Consider the following 7500-nt stretch of genomic DNA (forward strand, 5'->3'; position numbering starts at 1 on the left):
GTGTTGATAGAAGAGATGTAGTGGGAGGTGTTTGTTCTTAGATGTGGTACACCATACCTCTGACTCATTGTAAGAATGTAAAAAAGACGCTTTGGTATTTGCAGACATTGCTCTGTGTTAGTGTTTTTGGCAAGCTGATCTCTAAAATGTCCTCTTCGTCATCTTCATCATCCTCATCAACACTGAACTATGGATAAACACACTATGGATTTCTGTCTTTGCTACTGTGATCATAGGTAGGCTAGTGTAACTATATGTCCTGCTTGTTCTGGTGTGTCTCTGTGTGTCTGTCTCACTCCGGGGCTCGTGTAAAGTAGTAGTTGACCTTTTGGTGATCGAGTGAAAATTAGTTTCTTGGGTTGTTTCAGTATATATATATATTTTCACATTTGAATCGAAACAATGATATAGTTATCTCTATTTTATAACAGAGAAATGTCTGGAGAGCTAGAATATGTCTTTAAAAAAAACAACTGCATTTGTTTTAGTAAAGAGGATTTTTATTGAAATTGCACAAGCTAAGTTAAGTTACTGTATATTACTTGTGTCGCTAGTTCATCACTATACTGAACAAGCAAGTGTTTCGCTGAGCCACCTTTACGGTTTCCTCTGACTGTCTTGAGAAATATTGTTGGCATTTTCTGTCAATGTGTCCTCGTCCTATGACTTACATGTCACCTGCTGTACAATTGTCGATTTCATTTCTAATTCTTCAGAGAGTCGAGATACAGATTTATTTTATTGATGTTACGTCAGAAGAAGAGTCTCCCGTATGAACGTGCAGATAACTCTTGTCTGGGTGTGCTAAGTAACAAAATGCAGACAAGTGAAGTGTGTTAGTCTATATTTTCCATTTAATCCAAAAATTTTTTAAATAGTTTTGTTTACGCTTATTTTATTGGGGTCTATCCTATTGGTCTATCCTATTGGTCTATCCTATTGGTCTATCCTATTGGTCTAGGATATTGGTTTAGTCTATTGGTCTAGTCTATTGGTCTAGTCTATTGGTCTAGTCTATTGGTCTAGTCTATTCGTCTAGTCTATTGGTTTATTCTATTGATCTAGTCTATTGGTCTAGTCTATTGGTCTAGTCTATTGGTCTAGTCTATTGGTCTAGTCTATTGGTCTAGTCTATTGGTCTAGTCTATTGGTCTAGTCTATTGGTCTAGTCTATTGGTCTAGTCTATTGGTTTATTCTATTGATCTAGTCTATTGGTCTATTAGTCTATTGGTCTATTGGTCTAGTCTATTGGTTTATTGTATTGGTCTAGTCTATTGGTCTATTCTATTGGTCTATTCTATTGGTCTATTCTATTGGTCTATTCTATTGGTCTAGTCTATTGGTTTATTCTATTGGTCTAGTCTATTGGTCTAGTCTATTGGTCTAGTCTATTGGTCTATTCTATTGGTCTATTCTATTGGTCTATTCTATTGGTCTAGTCTATTGGTTTATTCTATTGGTCTAGTCTATTGGTCTAGTCTATTGGTCTATTCTATTGGTCTATTATATTGGTCTATTATATTGGTCTAGTCTATTGGTCTAGTCTATTGGTCTATTCTATTGGTCTATTATATTGGTCTAGTCTATTGGTCTATTCTATTGGTCTAGTCTATTGGTCTAGTCTATTGGTCTATTCTATTGGTCTATTATATTGGTCTAGTCTATTGGTCTATTCTATTGGTCTAGTCTATTGGTCTAGTCTATTGGTCTATTCTATTGGTCTATTATATTGGTCTAGTCTATTGGTCTATTCTATTGGTCTATTCTATTGGTCTATTCTATTCTATTGGTCTATTCTATTGGAATATTCTATTATGTACATATTGCAAGATTCCCCTTGATCACCATATAATGAGTCACTCCTTTTCCCCTCCGCTATTTAAAATGAACAAACGCAAAACATGTTCCTGGTTTCTTCATCTGTATATGTAGTTGTAACGGTGAATTGATACTGTAACATTGACCCATATGGTTTCTTCATCTGTATATGTAGTTGTAACGGTGAATTGATACTGTAACATTGACCCATATGGTTTCTTCATCTGTATATGTAGTTGTAACGGTGAATTGATACTGTAACATTGACCCATATGGTTTCTTCATCTGTATATGTAGTTGTAACGGTGAATTGATACTGTAACATTGACCCATATGGTTTCTTCATCCTTTCGTAGATATTAATTTTGACTTCCGTGGAAGTCAGATCGCAAATTAAAATGAGGAACATATTATTTCAATTTCATACTACAATATATTTAATTGTAATATTAATGATATAGTTAAAAAAATATATATATATATATTTGTCAATGTTCTACATTGCTGGGTTATTACATTATATATATATATGGACTCCTAAAAGCAAGTGTTCAGTTGTTCAGTCCAAAGAGTTTTGATTATACTGTCATGTGATGACAGAGTGACAGAGACAGTAGATAATACTATTTACAAAATATAAATAACTTGCATATATTTTATAGTCAACTTTGTACTGAAACAAGACTTCCCACATGGATGGATCAAGTCCAGAACAGAACACTGGTACCATAACCTGGCGTTGGGTTGCCACACCACGTGGTTTAAGAACTGGGTACTGTGCAGTGTATGAGTCCATATAGTTTTTATATGACTCCATATAGTTTTTATATGACTCCAGAGTTTTACATGACTCCATATATTTTTTTATATGACTCCATATAGTTTTTATATGACTCCATATAGTTTTTATATGACTCCATATCGTTTTCTAATGACTCCATATAGTTTTTTTACATGACTCCATATAGTTTTTTACATGACTCCATATAGTTTTTTACATGACTCCATATAGTTTTTTATATGACTCCAGTTTTTATATGACTTCAGAGTTTTTATATGACTCCATATAGTTTTTTACATGACTCCATATAGTTTTTTACATGACTCCATATAGTTTTTTATATGACTCCATATAGTTTTTTACATGACTCCATATAGTTTCTTACATGACTCCATATAGTTTTTATATGACTCCAGAGTTTCTATATGACTCCATATAGTTTTTTACATGACTCCATATAGTTTTTTACATGACTCCATATAGTTTTTTATATGACTCCATATAGTTTTTATATGACTCCATATAGTTTTTTACATGACTCCATATAGTTTTTTATATGACTCCATATAGTTTTTTATATGACTCCATATAGTTTTTTACATGACTCCATATAGTTTTTTATATGACTCCATATAGTTTTTTATATGACTCCATATAGTTTTTTACATGACTCCATATAGTTTTTTACATGACTCCATATAGTTTTTTATATGACTCCATATAGTTTTTTACATGACCCCATATAGTTTTTTACATGACTCCATATAGTTTTTTACATGACTCCATATAGTTTTTTATATGACTCCATATAGTTTTTTACATGACTCCATATAGTTTACATGACTCCATATAGTTTTTTACATGACTCCATATAGTTTTTATATGACTCCATATAGTTTTTTACATGACTCCATATAGTTTTTTACATGACTCCATATAGTTTTTTACATGACTCCATATAGTTTTTTACATGACTCCATATAGTTTTTTACATGACTCCATATAGTTTTTTATATGACTCCAGTTTTTATATGACTCCAGAGTTTTTATATGACTCCATATAGTTTTTTACATGACTCCATATAGTTTTTTACATGACTCCATATAGTTTTTTTATATGACTCCATATAGTTTTTTACATTACTCCATATAGTTTCTTATATGACTCCATATAGTTTTTATATGACTCCAGAGTTTCTATATGACTCCATATAGTTTTTTACATGACTCCATATAGTTTTTTATATGACTCCATATAGTTTTTATATGACTCCATATAGTTTTTTACATGACTCCATATAGTTTTTTATATGACTCCATATAGTTTTTTATATGACTCCATATAGTTTTTTACATGACTCCATATAGTTTTTTATATGACTCCATACAGTTTTTTACATGACTCCATATAGTTTTTTACATGACTCCATATAGTTTTTTATATGACTCCATATAGTTTTTATATGACTCCATATAGTTTTTTATATGACTCCATATAGTTTTTACATGACTCCATATAGTTTTTTATATGACTCCATATAGTTTTTTTACATGACTCCATATAGTTTTTTTACATGACTCCATATATTTTTTTTTATGACTCCATATAGTTTTTATATGACTCCATATAGTTTTTATATGACTCCATATAGTTTTTTACATGACTCCATATATTTTTTATATGACTCCATATAGTTTTTTACATGCCTCCATATATTTTTTTATATGACTCCATATAGTTTTTATTTGACTCCATATAGTTTTTTACATGACTCCATATAGTTTTTTACATGACTCCATATAGTTTTTTTACATGACTCCATATAGTTTTTTATATGACTCCATATAGTTTTTTTACATGACTCCATATAGTTTTTTACATGACTCCAGAGTTTTATATGACTCCATATAGTTTTTTATATGACTCCATATATTTTTTATATGACTCCATATAGTTTTTTTACATGACTCCATATAGTTTTTTACATGACTCCATATAGTTTTTTTTACATGACTCCATATAGTTTTTTTACATGACTCCATATAGTTTTTTTACATGACTCCATATATTTTTTATATGACTCCATATAGTTTTTTACATGACTCCATATATTTTTTATATGACTCCATATAGTTTTTTACATGACTCCATATATTTTTTTATATGACTCCATATAGTTTTTATATGACTCCATATAGTTTTTTATATGACTCCATATAGTTTTTATATGACTCCAGAGTTTTTTATATGACTCCAGAGTTTTTATATGACTCCAGAGTTTTTATATGACTTGTTAGCTCATCTCTTATCTCCCTTCACTGAGATCAAGATGAAACTTCAATCTGTTACTTTTACAGGAGATTAAATTGAGATCAAATCTGTTCGTTGAAATGACAGGAGGGAGGGTGGTATAGAGGGAGGGAGGGAGGTAGAGAGGGAGGGAGGGAGGTAGAGAGGGAGGGAGGGAGGGAGGTAGGTAGGGAGGGAGGGAGGTAGAGAGTGAGGGAGAGAGGGAGAGAGGGAGGTAGGTAACGAGGGAGGTAGAGGGGGAGGGGGGGGTCGGTAGGGAGGGAGGTAGGAAGGTAGGGAGGGAGGGAGGGAGGGAGGGAGTGAGGGAGGGAGGGAGGAACAACTATATGATCCATGTTACAGCAGGTTGTTGAGGTCAGACTGGTAGGGCCCATTGTGCTCTGGTAGGGCCCGTGGGGCTCTGGCAGGGCCTGTGGTGCTCTGGTAGGGCCCGTGGGGCTCTGGCAGGGCCCGTGGTGCTCTGGTAGGGCCCGTGGTGCTCTGGCACAGCCCGTGGTGCTCTGGTAGGGCCTGTGGTGCTCTGGTAGGGCCCATGGTGCTCTGCTAGGGCCCATGGTGCTCTGGTAAACAGTAGTGCACTATATGGGGAATAGAGTGCCATATGAGACTCTGCCATACAGTCAGTCCCGAACCAAGCAGAGAGAGAGAGCCATGGTCTGGTCCGCATTACCTCACAAATTGAATCTCATTTTCTCTCCCATGACAGTGAGTGACAGTGCGCCTCATGTGCAGTACCCGGCCCAGGGATGGCTTTCATTATCTGAAAAATGTATTTATTTATTTGAATAGCGAGTGCATTCTTCAGACTCTTTTATATTGAATCAGAACATATAAATCCAAGAGGTTGAACAGTGCAGGGGGTTGGGGAGGGGAGGAGAGGAGAGGAGAGGCTGAGAGGAGAGGAGAGGAGAGGAGAAGCTGAGAGGAGAGAAGAAAAGGAGAGGACACGAGAAGACAGGAGAGGAGAGAATGAGGGGACAGGAGAGGAGAGAAGAGGATGAAAGGAGAGAAGGAGAGGAGAGGAGATAAGGAGAGTAGAGAAGGAGAGGAGAGGAGAGGAGAGGAGAGGAGAGGAGAGAAGGATATGAGATGAGAGCCATTTTGCATGTAACGTGGGATGGGATGCCTGAGTCATATTGTAACCGTTTATGACGCTCTCGGTACTGCATCATTGTTAAGGCTGATCAGTCAGCCCTCAGGGGACTGTTTTGATGACTGTCTCACAACAAGAACACTCACCATATTAATATCCGTGTTGTATCAGTCGTACCATGACAGTAATGACATTAGCTTCAGTGAGAGATGCTTATCGTCTCTGCCAGGCATCACCTCATCTAGGATCTTCAAAGTCTTCATAGAACACAGCAGAGCTGGAACATCGCTCTGTGTTTTCTCTACCTGGCAAGAAGACAGTGAAGAGTAGATTGTTTATGACTAGTGAAGTTAGCGTAGGTGGGGGGGGGGGGGCATTGTGAACAGTGCAGGTCAGCTGGAGCATGCATACTGTGAGAGAAACAGAGGAGAGCAGATGTGATGAATATTAGAATGCATCATCAGTGGGCTACCCCCCTCTCCGAGCCCACTGGCCCACCTCTCCACAACAGTCAGAGCATCACAGTCAAAACGGTAAAGGTCACACCTCAGTTTAGTCACCTCAGCTGTATATTCAGTCAGTGGGAACGATGCAAGTGTGCCGGGGCCATAAAGATGACTCTTTTGTATATGGCAGTGGGCTCCCCAAAACACGAACTCATCTGCTCACGCTCTGTGTCAACACGATCACGTAAGGCAGAAAAACCCGAGGGGTCTTTTCAATTTGACTTTGCTTTTCAAGTCATACCTAGATATTTAAATAGTTAAATAGAACAGAAAAAATAAGAAAAAAAAACCCAGTCATAACGCTAGATTTAAAGAGTTAAACATACCAGTAAACTACTTGGTTATCGACATCCGCTACCAACGCAGGCATGAGAATCCACATGTAACACTTGAATTTGTTGTTGGGTTAAGGTTACACATATGAACTGAATACGGGGGAGACATTCAGGAAAACATTTAAATAAATAAATCCTATCTCATTCAGTCTGTACACAGACCTCGTACTCTACAAAACCCTGTCATTTTATACGGCATCCATCTTCTGGTGTTTATGTTGACGGTGTGTTTTTTTTGTTGTTAGTGTTTGACTCCATTTGATGTTTCATGAATAGTTTTATTACAAAAGAAAGTCAAGAAGACAAATACTTTATCAGGTTAAGATATTCCTGTGCCAATGCTGCAAATATCTGTTGGGAAACTATTATCAAAGCCACACACAGCAGAGCGCCATCTTTAGTGAGGGGTTCTATGTAATAATGTAGATTGTATAAACCCCATCAAGATTAATGGTTCTATGTAATAATGTAGATTGTATAAACCCCATCAAGATTAATGGTTCTATGTAATAATGTAGATTGTATAAACCCCATCAAGATTAATGGTTCTATGTAATAATGTTGATTGTATAAACCCCATCAAGATTAATGGTTCTATGTAATAATGTAGATTGTATAAACCCCATCAAGATTAATGGTTCTATGTAATAATGTA

General features: G+C 35.8%; 1 protein-coding gene across 4 annotated transcripts in view; it reads left to right on the forward strand.

The window, feature by feature from the left end:
- The window catches only part of LOC110494777 (zinc finger E-box-binding homeobox 2), an 83348-nt gene that overhangs the window by 52276 nt on the left and 23572 nt on the right, over positions 1-7500 (forward strand). The window contains exon 1 of one of the 4 annotated variants that reach the window (XM_090206446.1): positions 41-236. The exons of 2 other annotated variants lie outside the window; for them this stretch is intronic. The gene's annotated coding sequence lies outside the window, so the exon portion shown is untranslated. Of the gene's footprint in view, positions 1-40; positions 237-7500 lie in introns of those variants that run through there. One more of the 4 variants, XM_021570107.3, reaches the window with a different exon arrangement.

The sequence above is a fragment of the Oncorhynchus mykiss genome, chromosome 17 (assembly GCF_057628025.1).
Source record: "Oncorhynchus mykiss isolate SJ-2025 chromosome 17, ASM5762802v1, whole genome shotgun sequence".
Classification (NCBI taxonomy): domain Eukaryota; kingdom Metazoa; phylum Chordata; class Actinopteri; order Salmoniformes; family Salmonidae; genus Oncorhynchus; species Oncorhynchus mykiss.